The 13,904-nt window shown below is 37.5% G+C and overlaps 1 long non-coding RNA gene across 2 annotated transcripts in view; it reads right to left on the minus strand.

The window, feature by feature from the left end:
- Nucleotides 1–1,007: 1,007 nt before the first annotated feature.
- The window catches only part of LOC133048923 (uncharacterized), a 47,955-nt gene continuing 35,058 nt past the window's right edge, over nt 1,008–13,904 (minus strand). For both annotated transcript variants that reach the window (XR_009691150.1, XR_009691149.1), the window contains exon 3: nt 1,008–1,348. This is a non-coding gene — a long non-coding RNA (uncharacterized LOC133048923). The remainder of the gene's footprint in view (nt 1,349–13,904) is intronic.

The following is a 13,904-nucleotide window of genomic DNA, read 5'->3' on the forward strand; positions in this document are numbered from 1 at the left end:
TAGGAAGAATAAAATAAATATTCATTATACTGAAAATAATTTTAAAAATTAAATATAGCAAGGGAACTAATGGCAATTTGTAAGACAACTAATGATTAAGTTCACCACTGAAAATCAATAATAACATTAGTAATTGAAGATCAGTTATAATACCAATCATGGTGGGGGGCTGCGGGAAGAAGAGAATACAAATGAAATGTCCTCCCAGTCTTTCTGTAGTCTTAAGGGATAATCTTGATTAAGAAGTTTACTGTTTTTGGCTTGGATGCGCCATCATTCTGATTTTGTCCAGTCCCACTGGAAATAAATATAATTGTGTGTTTGTTTGTTTTTTTATTTCTTAGACCTAATGCAGACAAGTCATCATATTAAGATAAAAGGGGTTATTGTTTCCCTTTTAATCAAAAGAAGGTCTGGTTAAGATATATGCTTCTTACATATAAATGTTATCAAATTTTTTTCTAAATAAAAAGAGTAAAAAGAAAATGTCTCTCACGTAAAGTTAGGTTTAGGAAGCATTTTGTTTTACCTGAAAAATAAATTTAGATGCTGGATTGTGAACCCAGTGGGACATTATGGTTGAGTCTTCATCAAGTGTGTTTTATATTCCTGCTGTGTGTATGATTCTAAGCTACCAGATGCTAGAAAGAATGGAAAATAAAAACTCTAGTCTTAGGCAACTAACTCCTTTTTCCAGCCTAAGAAAACATGTGTGTGAGTATGTGTGTGTGTGTGTGTCTTAGTTATTAATATAACCAGTGATTTGGTAGAACTCTAAATTAAAAGATACACATCTGACTGTTTTCTGCAAAAATCAGAGAGAATAGATTTTCACTTTCAAAGATATAGTTTTGAAGATTCTCAAGCTGTGGTACAGTATGAATTTAGTTACTTAGCCAGATAATGTGCTTTACCTAATAGCCACCTACCTCTCAACGTGACATTGTGAAGTGATTTTTCAAAAGTCCTTTGAGAGAAAAAAAAGTAGATCTGTAAAAGAAAACAGCATATATATATTTGGGTAGCCATGAAATAAATGCTTTCAAATGTATTGCTTATGGAGTCAAGCAATGTGATGGTTTCAATTTTTTTAATACACTGTTCTGCATTACGAAATCAAATATCAGAAAGATATTTACTTAAAGGCCAAAAATTAATGCTGTTAAAAATTATTTTGGTTACTCTAAAGTCATGAGAAAGGATGACATTTCCAAGCTTGTCTATTCTCTCTTGTCCAAATCCCAGGAAATCATCTTCCGTGGGAACACGGCTGCATTGGGATGACCATGTGCAAGTTTCACATTTTTCTGGGTTTATTCCAGTTTCACTTCTTGCAGTTCATGGGCAGCTGAAATACAAGGAGGAATAAGGTTGAACCTTACCAGAAAGTATCATTAAAATCACTGCAGATACTTCATTAATGAAACACTTTGGAAAAATGTGCTGATGAGAGAGTATCTGGTAGAGTTTAGATTATAGTGAGGGGAAAAAAGAAGGAAACGTTGTAACATATGAATTAACATAATTAAAGATTGTTATAAATACCACTAAAGAAGTAAACAGGGCGCTATGGTAATGAGGTTTGATTATGTAAAGCTGGTTAGAGATGATATCCCAGAGGGGATAGGTTGTGAGGTGTATCTTGAAGAATGGAGAGAAGCTGACCACGGGGACAAGGAGAGGCTTGGAACTCCTGGTACACTAGGGGCTTCTTCACATTCCCCTTCATGGTGTCCCATGAGCATAGAACATGTGTTCCACTTCTACCCATACATTCTACGCTTTAGTACTCAGCTCAGGCATTTATCTGCTCAGAAGTTACTCCTGAATCTGTCTTTGCTATTCTTCTCCAGGATGTGTTAGATACAATTTCTTATTGCTCCCCTAGTAATCCACAAATATCTGTCTTACCACACTTCCTTACTGCACTGAAATTATATGTCCTCATGCCGTCACCCTTATTCCATTTTCTAATCCTGGAATCTAGCACTTTGCCTTGTAAATTGTGATTTAAAAAAATGAGGGATTATTATTCACAAAAATTGCAAATAAAACTTTGAACCATGACAGAGTAATGAATGATACAATAAAAACTTCTAACTGAGACTCTACCAGGCCCAAACTTTGAATTATAAAGTACACTTTCCAACCTACATTTTCTCTCTCCCATTTTTCTTTTTCTTTGTTTGCTTGTTGAAGGAAATGTTCTTTCCTTCCATAAACCTATCATTTTTCTTCATCAGAGCCTATATACATTGGAAGAAGCTAAAGCAAGAAGGGCAGAACAGTAGATTTTCCATTATTAAACATTGTTATCTTTATATATGCTTATTTGTGAGACAAAAAAAGAAACAAAAATCAATTATAGTTTCAAAAAATTTTAAGTAAATTTCTAGGGAATATTATTAAAAGCATGTCTGCATGCTATTTAAAATGAGCTATTAAATCATCCCATAATCTGGAAGTGAAGTTGAAAATTTTAATTCAAGTTTTGCTAAGTGGATTTATCAACTGACTTTACATTGTCAAATTTACTTAAGTACTTCTCACCTACTGTCTCTGCAGTGGGCAAAATAGTGGCATCTGAAAGATATTCTCCCATTGGATGTCCTAATGCGCCCAAACCTGTGAATTAGGTTTCATGACAAAGGGGGAACTGAAGTTGCAGTAAAATTAAGGTTGCTAATCAGCTGCTTAAATTAAGGAGATTTTCCTAGACTATCTGGGTGGTTCTAATGTCATCACAAAGGTTCTTAAAAGTGGAAGAAGAGGAGAGTCAGAGGCAGAGATGTGACAACAGATGCACTGTCAGATACCATGTTGCTGGTTTTGAAGTGGGAGGAAAAAGCACAAACCAAAGAATACAGGCAGATTTAGAGGCTGGAAAAAGCAGGAAATGAATTTTCCCCTAGAGGTTGCTCACATCTTGATTTTGGCCCAGTGAGAACCGTGTTGGCCTTGTGACCTGCAAAATAAGATAATAAATGTGTGTATTTTTAAGTCACTTAATTTGTGGTTATTTGTTAAAGGTATAATGAATATGAATATAGTGAATATATTCACTAATATATATAGGTGAATATATGAATATATAATGATATAATAAATATAGTAAATGAATATAGTCTTCACTCCCCGAAACTGAAGTTTGAAAAGTAACTCAAGAGAAAAATAACATAGCATATTTGTCAAGTACACGATTAATTTTGTAATTTCTGAGAAGCATTTTAAATTAAGACTACACTATTGATACTATATATAAAATAGATAACTAATATGAATCTGTTGCATAGCACAGAGAACTCTATTCAATGTTCTGTGATGATCTAAATGGGAAGGAAATCCAAGGAAGAGGGTATATATATACACATGTGGCTGACTCTCCTTGCTGTATAGTAACTAACAGAATTGTAAAGCAACTATACTCCAATAATTTTTTTTTAAAAAGATTCCAATTAAGGAGAATAACTTCTTGTACTGACCCAGGTGAGAATACAAGGAAGGAGTCAAGCTGACACCCCAAGGTCCAAACTTCTAATTTTCCCTCTGTTTCTCTTCGTGAGTTCTAAGTCTCAGAGTGTGAAGAAGCTTCCAAACTGAGTTGTCAGGGCTATGAAAGCTCTCTGTTTCCTCCTCCAGAAGACCAACTATCAACACGGACACTTGAAAAGATACAGAATTCTACAAATTGTCTACAAGACCATTTCAGACTTTTACAAATGTAAATATATGATTAAATAAATGATTGCAGTAGTTTTCTGCAAATAAGAAAAAAAAAAGTGGAGTAACTGCATGGCAATTATGTTAAGCATTATTCTTGAGCACTAAGCCTCTTGAAGGCTGAGAAAGAACTTGCTTTTATCTACTGAATTTCACCTTACTTAAAGAAGGTAGCTAGAGAAGCGAATGGCAGCCCACTCCAGTATTCTTGGTTGGAGAATCCCACAGACAGAGGAGCCTGGCAGGCCATCGTCCATAGGGTCGCAGAGTCAGACACGACTGAAGCCACTAAATAAGCAAGCGAGTGAGCAAAGAAGGTGGCTGCAAATAGTTTTGAATCGTTTCCCTTCTACTAACCAAGAATACTAACAGCAGAGGGAAGAAGAAAAGAAATGTGTGGATAATAGCAGGAAGGGTATTTAACATTAAAAACGAGCTGCCATACATCAACATGGATCAGTCATAGGTATACATATGTTCACTCCCTCTTGAGCCTCCCTTCCCACCTCCGACCCCATCCGACCCCTCTAGGTTGTCACAGAGCCCGAGTTTGAGTTCCCTGATTCACACAACAAATTCCTGCTGGCTATTTTACATATGTCGGTGGATGTATTTCCATGCTACTCTCTCCATTCATCCCACTCTCTCCATTCCTCCCGCCCTCTCCCTCCTATTCCCGACTCCTGCCGCCTTGTACCTAAGTCTGTTCTCTCTGTCTGCCCCTCCACTGTTGCCCTGCAAATAGATACCTCAGGGCTATCCTTCTAGATACTATTTTTTTGGTATGTATGCGAGTCACTTCGGTCGTGTCTGACTCTTTGTGACGCTATGGACTGTAGCAGGCCAGGCTCCTCTGTCCGTGGGATTCTCCAGGCAAATTCTTTCTTTCTTTCTTCAAGTTGCCATTTCTTTCTCCAGGGGATCTTCCTGACCCAGGGGTCCAACGCACCTCTCTGGCATCTCCTGAACTGGCAGGCGAATTCTTTACCGTTGCGCCACCTGAGTAGCCCAGAGAAGAGTTTACATTCCAACTACCTTCACTGGACCTTACCAGTGTTTGTCCTTCTGTACTACTTGGTCATAACCTGGCTCAAATATTCTCTTTGGTAGTTTTATTTTCCTCTCATGGTCATTTTTATAGAGACATGAGAGAGAATCCTTAAAAGTGTATTAGCTAAATGCAATCTCTGCTCCTTACTACTTGGACACATTCTATAGGGTAAAACCTCAACAAACCCCTATTATAAGGAGAGATAGTAATGGTTAAGGCCACTCATTTCTTATTGTGCTGGTATTAGTAACATGAAGAGTAGCTGAGACTCTGGATCACATGTGTCCCCTGCACTTGGGCTTGGGTAGTGTCACTTTTCAGCCCAGCGTAATCAATACAGCCTGGAGCTAAATGGTAAAGCAGCTGCCTTCCTTGGTCAAATTTTGACTTAGAAACATGCTCACATATCACTCTTGAAAAGGCTATCTTTTGGCTTCAAAAATTTAATCTGAGTAACTTAAAAACAGAGTTTTAACAGAAGGTAACCTTAAACATGAACCCCACTTAGGTCTGTATACAGGTATTTTTGTTTTGATGATCTTTCTTGCTCTTTTAAAGCTTATGAGGATTTTTCAAAGCATGCTTTATTTAGTGTTTCTCTGTAACTCCCTGCAAATGAGGAGAATGGTAAATTTAGTGATAGAGATGGATTATATTTTGGGAGACTGGAAAAAGATCAAGGTCTTAAAGAAATAGCAATAAGTTCTCCTACAAACACACACATCTCCCACTAAGTTACATATCATGAGCATCACTAATTTCACATTTTTATTTCACAACATCTGATATTCATAAGGTATCTATTAGCATTTTTGACCCATTTAAAAATATCAACAAGAAACTAAAATAGAGCCACATGCTTACTAAAAACAGGTCTGCTATAGTGTCTAGGCAATCATAAGAGAATAAAAACTCACATTCCCAAATTTCATTAAAGAAATGATGAATGCTCACTTTTACTTATCTGAAATATTCAGAGTCTGGGTGTGACTTCATGGGAACATTCATATCTCCCCACTAGAATGTAATCTCCATGAAGGAAGAGATTTTGCTTGGTTGACTCATTGCTGCATAGCTGGCACTTAGCATTATTGCCTGGCCCAGAGTAGACATCTAATGAACATCAACTGAATAGTTCAATGAATTAAAGAGTCTGACACAGAACTAATAATACACTATGAAACAATCGTTAAACTCAATATGCAGGCATTACTGATTCCTGAGTGCCTCATAACGATGAAATTAAAATACTGTCTGGATTTGCTGATGTATAGTGCCTTTGCTGCAATGAATCAAAATCAAGAAAATGGTGTAGATAAACTTTATTACTTAAGTAGAAAATTACTTAATTTCATACTAGAAGTGGGTGAATGCTGCAAGTTGAAATGATCTGCCCATTGACGCTCCTAATGTAGCAGAAGGGGAAAAAAATGGTGTCTTAAGTGCTTCGTGTTTGATAGTTTTGTAAAACTCTACAGAGTAGAAAGGTTTTGATACAAACCTGTGCATTGTACATAGTTCTAATGCATTGTATTGATCTCTAGTACTTCTATAATGGTAGATTGCGCATTCAAAACTTTAAGCATTAAACATAAATAACTTATAAATAAATAAATACTGTCTTGGTGCCTGGCATGGAGATTAATGTAGCTATTATTAAAGACCTGCGTTAGTCCACCTAGATTGTACTCCTGCTGTATATAAAAAGAGGATATTTTTCAGTTGCATCAACTGGTTCTCCATATACTCAGCGTTTGTCAAGCCTATGCATGTGGGGCAGGAGTGAAAGTGAGAAGTTTCTAGCATGTGCATACATGCAGATAGCGGTTTTGTGTGTGTACTTGCATTTATGTGTTTATCTGTCTAGATGTCTTCCCACCTACAGGCCCACAAGAACAGTTCTTAGTAGCTTTTAGAGGTGTGACCAGATGTGCATGTTTTTCTCTACACTATTGGTCAGTAGGGGGCGCTATCACCTACCGCTGAAGCAGGACGGTACAAATGCAAATTGATTTTCTGTGAGGACCTGTACATCAGTGGTATCTTTTCTCAAAATAAAAACTATAGATTTTGATTGCCAAGTACGTGGTGTATAATTTTTAACAAGATTATAAATTAGGTCAATGGTAGATTTAGTACTTATGTACCATAGCATAGGGCTTTCCAGGTGGTGCTAGTGGTAAAGAAGCCACCCACCAGTGCAGGAGACATAAGAGATGCAGATTCGATCCCTGGGTCAGGAAGATCCCTTGGAGGAAGAAATGGCAACCCTCTCCAATATTCTTGCTGGAGAATCCCATGGACAGAAAAGCCTGGGCTGCTACAGTCCCTAGGGTCACACAGAATTGGATACAGAGATCGCACCCAATTCACGCAGTAAGACAGGGTGTGTATCCTTTACCTTTTCATCTTTTCTCATAAAACCCGTTTGCTTGATTATTTGTCTTTACCTTGCATTTGGTGCATGTCCTTTGTCATCTGCAGATATTCAGAAAAAAATAGAAAAATTTAAAAGGACAATAAAAGTCCATATGACATGTAAACCACTTTTAAAAATTTAACATGATGCTTTCAGGATTTATCTCAAAATTTTTATCATCTACTATGTATAAGCCCTATATTAAACACTTATCAGACATATTCTTATTTAATTCTCAAAAATTATCTTCACAATTGATTTTATTAGTCAAATTTTACTGGTGAAGGAATCACTGCTTAGAGAAGATGGGAGACTTCTTCAGGCACTGAAGTGGTCTCAAAGCACTAAAAAGTGGTTAATTTGACATTTGAACCCTAGTTCAATGTACTCTAATTCAACTCTAATTCCCATGTAACTTTCTCTTCTAAATTACTCCTCTGATCAGCTATTTGCCCAGCTGCTGGTACATGTCTAGTATATGAGATTATTCTCTCCTCAGAGATAAGTTTCCTCTTCCTCATTCTCATGGTCTGCACTTGAGAAAAACATCTTGCTCAATTTTATCATGTGCTAACGGTGTTGTTCCGTAAGTAAGTGTTAGTTGCTCAGTCGTGCCTGACTCTTTGTGATCCCATGGACTGCAGCCCACCAGGATCCTGTGTCCATGAGATTTTCCAGGCAAGTGTACTGGAGTGGGTTGCCATTTCCTTCTCCAGGGCATCTTCCCAACCCAGGGATTGAAACCAGGTCTCCTGCACTGCAGGCAGATTCTTTACCGACTGAACTACAAGGGAAGCCCAGGGTGCTAATGTCATTCAAAGAATCTGTTATTTTTATGTTATGAAGAGTCTGCCATTCTGCTCTGTTCTAGCTGGGCCTGGCCTACAGCAGAATGTTCTGGAAAACTTAGGCAGTCAGTAGCCTTGTCACCTGTCCAGAATGGCAGGAAAACCACAGAGACTGAGAGGTTGAATCATTAAGAAGCTGATTAGAGGATAAATGAAATCTGTTCACATAGCCCCACTGTGGCTTTGTTAATGATATTGATTCTGTATTTACTACAATGTCTGATACAATTATAGTGCCTTATAATTGCATTTGGGGATATAAGGAAAGATGTCTTAAATCTAAACTTTTTTAGTTAAGATACCAGCAGTATATGTTATTCAAAAGCTAAGCTGGGTTTTATTTGTTGACACCTTGTTATCAAAAAGGAAAGTGAGTTATTGAGTAATTTCATTTAATTCTTGGAAATTGCATGCAAAATACATTATAAGAAACATGTAGGGGCTTCCCTGGTGGCCCCCTGGCCCATGCTCAGCAATAAGAGAAGCCACTTCAATGAGAAGCTCATGCAGACAAATAAAGAGTTGACACAAGCCCTGCTTGTACAGGGCTTTCCTGATGGCTCAGTTGGTAAAGAATCCACCTGCATTGCAGGAGACCATGGTTTAATTCCTGGGTTGGGAAGATCCTCTGGAGGAGAGATAGTCTACCCACTCCAGTATTCTGGCCTGAAGAATTCCATGGACAAAGAGTCGGACATGACTGAGCAGCTTTCACTTTCACCTTTTCACTTTCCTACTCATACACAACTGGGAAAGTCCGCGCAGCAAGGAAGATCCAGCACACCCAAAAAGTAAATAAATTATGAAAAAAAGAAACATGTAACAGAAGCATAAGCTCTGTTTAAATGGAGTCATTATTCATTAATTTGTGTGTGTGTGTTGATATAATTGTTTGTTTATTTAAGGATATGATTATCTACATTGGTAATTCCTAAACTTTGATTTTGTTTATTATAGGTGGGATCTTGTGCTAATTTTAACATGTAATCTCCAAATTAATACTATTTTGATTCTGTTCAACAACTCTTGCTTAACCTGACTCTATGCCAAGCAGATTGAATGACTTTTTAAAGAATAGTTAAATAGTAATTGTATTATTCATTTAAAACTACAAAACATTTAACCTTTAAATACTACCACCACCACCCATTTCCTTTGATTGGATTGTTGGTCTCTCCTTTGACGTAGTGGACAGAAATGTGAGTCTGGGTTGAAAGAGCGAAGACGTAATCTAACAAATTGTGTCAATAATCCTTGAGATCTCCTGGGAGGTTTGATTTAGATTAGATAATCCCTAAATCCTACAGAGGCAGTAGAGTGCACTGTTTAAGCGAACAGAGCTCAGAGACAGCAGTGTGTGTGTGCTAATTTGCTTCAGTTGTGTCCAGCTCTTTGTGACCCTATGGACTGTAGCCTGCCAAGCTCCTTTGTCCATGGGATTCTCCAAGCAAGAATACTAGAGTGAATTGCCATGTCCTCCTCCAGGCGATCACCCTGATCTGGGGATCAAACCTCATCTCCTGTGTCTCCTGCTTTGGCAAGCGGGTTCTTCACCACTAGTGTCACCTGGGAAGCTGATTCGAGTTCAGATCCCCAGTTCTAATACCTACGAGCTGTGTGACCTTGGGCAGGTTGCTTAAAGCCTCTGTTTCTTCACCTAACAAGTGGGAATAAAAACAGCACCTACTTTATAAGTTTAACAAGTATTAATGAGTTCATATGAGAAGAGCACCTAGAACTTGGTTACACCTCTTTGGGGGCTTCCTAGGTGGCTCAGATGGTAAAACGTCTGCCTGCAATGCGGGAGACCTGGCTTCAATCCCTGGTTGGGAAGATCCCCTGGAGAAGGAAATGGCAACCCACCCCAGTACTCTTGCCTGGACAAATCCATGCACAGAGGAGCCTGGTAGGCTACAGTCCATGGGGTTGCGAAGAGTCAGACATGACTGAGTGACTTCACTTTTCAGGTGGCAATAGTGGTAAAGAACCCACGTGCCATTGCAGGAGATAGGAGAGATGTAGGTTCGATCTCTGGGTGGGGGAGTTCCCCTGGAGGAGATCATGGCAACCTACTCCAGCATTCTGGAGAATCCCATGGACAGAGGAGCCTGGTGGGCTACGGTCCGTAGGGTTGCAAAGAGTCAGACACGACTGAAGTGACTTAGCACACGTGCATGCACCTGTTGTTATTATCCAATTTGAGTTAAATATTCATAAATTTGTAAAATTCTAAGCAGCTCAGATACTCAACATTTACTCTTTGAGCCTCTAACTGCATGCCAACTGCTACACTATAGTTATTCTTACCACTTTTAGATTATATCAGTTGTTGTCACCTTTCAATTCTATCTACAGAGCATCAAAATCTGTTTGTTTTTTTTTTTCCTTTTTACAATCTGTAACAATAAGGAAATTGAAACACATTCTATATGGTGCTAGAATCAGTAGGAAGAATAGGCTATTTATATGCTATCTATCTTAGTCTGGGCTGTGTTTTATCAAACTTGTTCTACAAGTCAGTACAAATGTTTGCATATTGTGTAACAGAATACTTTTTTCCACAGTTGTATTCTTTTCTTTCTTTGAGCCACCTGAAACAACTCAGCTTTTTGTTGATGCAAAATCTATCCAGCCAGGGCACTCCCAGTTCTTCACCTTCAAGAGACGAGTTAACTCAGATGAAAAGCACATATGGGAGGGTATCTAGAAGTGATCAAGGTCTAATCTCATACCAACACTAAATGAGAGATGTGGTAACAGATCCCACAGTAAGGGACAACAACAGCCACAAAAATATCCCTAATGAATACTTCCTCGTTATTTCCCAGGGTTGTTATGTCTCAGATCAAAGATGTTCATATTCATTGAACAGGGACTGACCAGAGCCACTCCAGCCACCCAAACAAAACATACAGGAAGGTGGTGCTGCACAAGATCACGGCTGCTGCAAGCTATACTGCATTGCATTATTTTAACATGCTTGAAGGCACATATAAGTAGGTGGCTTAGGCTATGTTGACTTTGTTCTGGTGGAAATCTCTTGAGTTTTCAAATCTGCATGATCCAGATGGAAATACAAAAGTTTTGAGTCAGGACCCACACTAAACTCAATCTTTTCCCTATAGAACATCATTTCCTTTATGTTACTAGAGATTTTAAGATTATAAAATATGCCAGTTGCTTCATATCACTAATAAAGCCCTTCATGGTATAACTTTCCCCTCTATTGCTACCCAAAAGACAGCTCATTTTCAGAATTAAAACGCCTGATTTCTCTGATAAAAATATATGCCAAATTGCTTATATTAACCCTGCTTTGTGAAAAGATGTTTACTTCAGGAAGAAGTTGGATAGAAGGAATAATTTATGCCTCAGGGCCCAGATACATCCTTACTTCCTGACTGGTTTCAACCTGCTATTCACCAGGCTAATTGGAAATATGTGAACAGTGAGGATAGTCACAGGAAAGTCATAAAAACCAAAAATATTGCTTTCTGTGGGACATCCCTAGAAATCAAATGAAGTAGATAATATTGAACTACACAAAAGACTTTCTGCAGTCTTCCCTAAGCCTCCTTCTTGAGGCCACTCTACTTCCCATGCTGTCCTCCTTCATGAGCTAGAAGGATCAAACCAGTTTCTCTCTCATTTCAAGGATTTGCTACTGTAAAGTGGCAGACACATTTCAGTTACGAGAGGCAAAGAAGTTAACAGAGGTGTTAGGTCTGCCATTACTGAACTGCTCAACAAATGCCAAGACAGCCTTACGTTCAGATGTCTTGTGATGTAAGAAAAGTGTCCCTTCATTGTTAAACTTCTATTAGACCTGTTTTCTGTTACTTCTAAGTAGAAGCATTCCTCGCTGAAATATAAGTCCTGAGTCCAGTCTGTTATTTTGAGAATTTTTATTCAGTGATTAACCAAACTGATCAATCATTATTTGTTGTTTTCTTGTTAGCTTGGTATAACAAAATGATGTCTGGTGAACTATTTTTTTTTTTTTTGAGATAATTAAAATATCTTGTTAAAAGTCAAGACAACTTATGAAAATGGTTACTCTTTGGCCCATTTCAGCATTTCATTGAGAAAAATAATCTCTGATTGAGAGAGGGGTTCTTTAATTTTTACTGAATCCTCTGGAAGGGAAGGCTTCCATTCATAACACATAACCCAACATAGAAATCCTTTTCATCTCTCCTTCAATTACCCCAAAGACATACTCATCACAGAATGGCAACTTAGTCCCAATCTTCTCCCTCAATTTCTTTTCTTTTTTTCTTAATTTCTACTTTAAAATAATGTTAGAGTCTTTATTGAATGTGTTACAATACTGCTTCTGTTTTCTGCTTTGGTTTTTGGCTCTGAGGCATGTAGGATCTTAGCTCCCCAACCAGGGATTGAACCTTCAGCCTCCGCATTGGAAGCAAAGTCCTAGCCACTGGACCACAACACAAGTCCCTCTCCCTCAATTTCTAGCATCTTCCTTAAACCCAGCCTCTTGCATTTCCTGTCCTTGCTGCTCACCTTCTTTACTGTGAATAATTTTTCATTGATTTTAAGCAATGAAAATCCATCAGATGGATTACTTCACTCATTATTCCAGGCTGCACAACCAAGCCCCAAATTATGGGGACAAGGGAAAAATTCTCCCGGTATGTGAGAGATACAAGAGATTCTAAATATTCTCTTGTAATTTTTTTCCTGTACCATAACAAAGGGTAACATGTTTAAAAGAATAATGTATATAAAATCAATTATTAGAGAAATATAAACAAAAGGAGAAAGATTTTCTTATTATCATGACTTCATAACAAGACTGATTTCCCATTTTTTTTCTGTAAGAGATATCTTTAAGACTTCTCTTTTATGTTGTTCTAAGTGGTAAAACAATTCCTAGGTCTGTAATAGTTCTATAAATTGTTAAGTAGTGCTTCGACATTTTGTTTCCTGCTATTGTCTTAAAAAGAGAGTATTTGACAGTTTAGCAGTTCTCTTGCTTTTAATCCATGTTAAGCCCTAGCTAACTGCCCGTTGCCAATGATTCATTGCATGAGACGGAAGAAGTGGCTTTCTTAGTCATAAACCTGACTTCCTATATCTTGACTGAAACCAGAGGATTTGAAACTTAAACCAAAATTTAAGATATACTTTTGTCATTTCTTTGACTGTACGTTTCCCAGTCATGAAGTCTGGCTCTTCCAGAAGCAAAGATGTCTGTCTCCCATTAAGTAATTTCAAACTATGCATAATTTATATTTAAACTAAAATCTGTAGAGTTAGTAACAGTAGTTTTTTGGCTTGTTTTCCTTGGATCATCTAACATGAATTGTTTCCAATTCTGAGAGAGTCAGGCCCTTTCTTCTTCCAAATATATTATAAAAAAAACTGAAGCCAACACATTTAAAATATTAATAGTATCTTTTATACAGAAAGTGAAACTATGAGTCTACAGTTTATGTAATTTATATCATGCCCAATTAAAAATACCTGAAATTATTTTTGATATGAGGAAAGTTAATTGGGAAGATTTCTTTTAATAAAAGAACTGGATGCATGCATCACTTAAAAACAACTTTTATCAGATTGTTTTATATGCTGAAAACAAAGAGTGAAAAACATTGTTGGAGTAGAATAAAATCTTTCTTGAAAAAACTAGCTGCTATATTTAAAATGTATCAGTGCTTCTAAACTGCACAGACACATTTCTTGCAACATAGCCTTACCCTTGTTCATATAATGCTGTTTACTAGAACATTTAGGTATGACCTAAATAAAATCCATTATGATTATACAGTGGAGGGGGCAAATAGATTCAATGAACTAGATCTGGTAGACAAAGTCCTGAAGTACTATGGACAGAAGCCGG

Source organism: Dama dama, chromosome 29 (assembly GCF_033118175.1).
Source record: "Dama dama isolate Ldn47 chromosome 29, ASM3311817v1, whole genome shotgun sequence".
Lineage (NCBI taxonomy): Eukaryota > Metazoa > Chordata > Mammalia > Artiodactyla > Cervidae > Dama > Dama dama.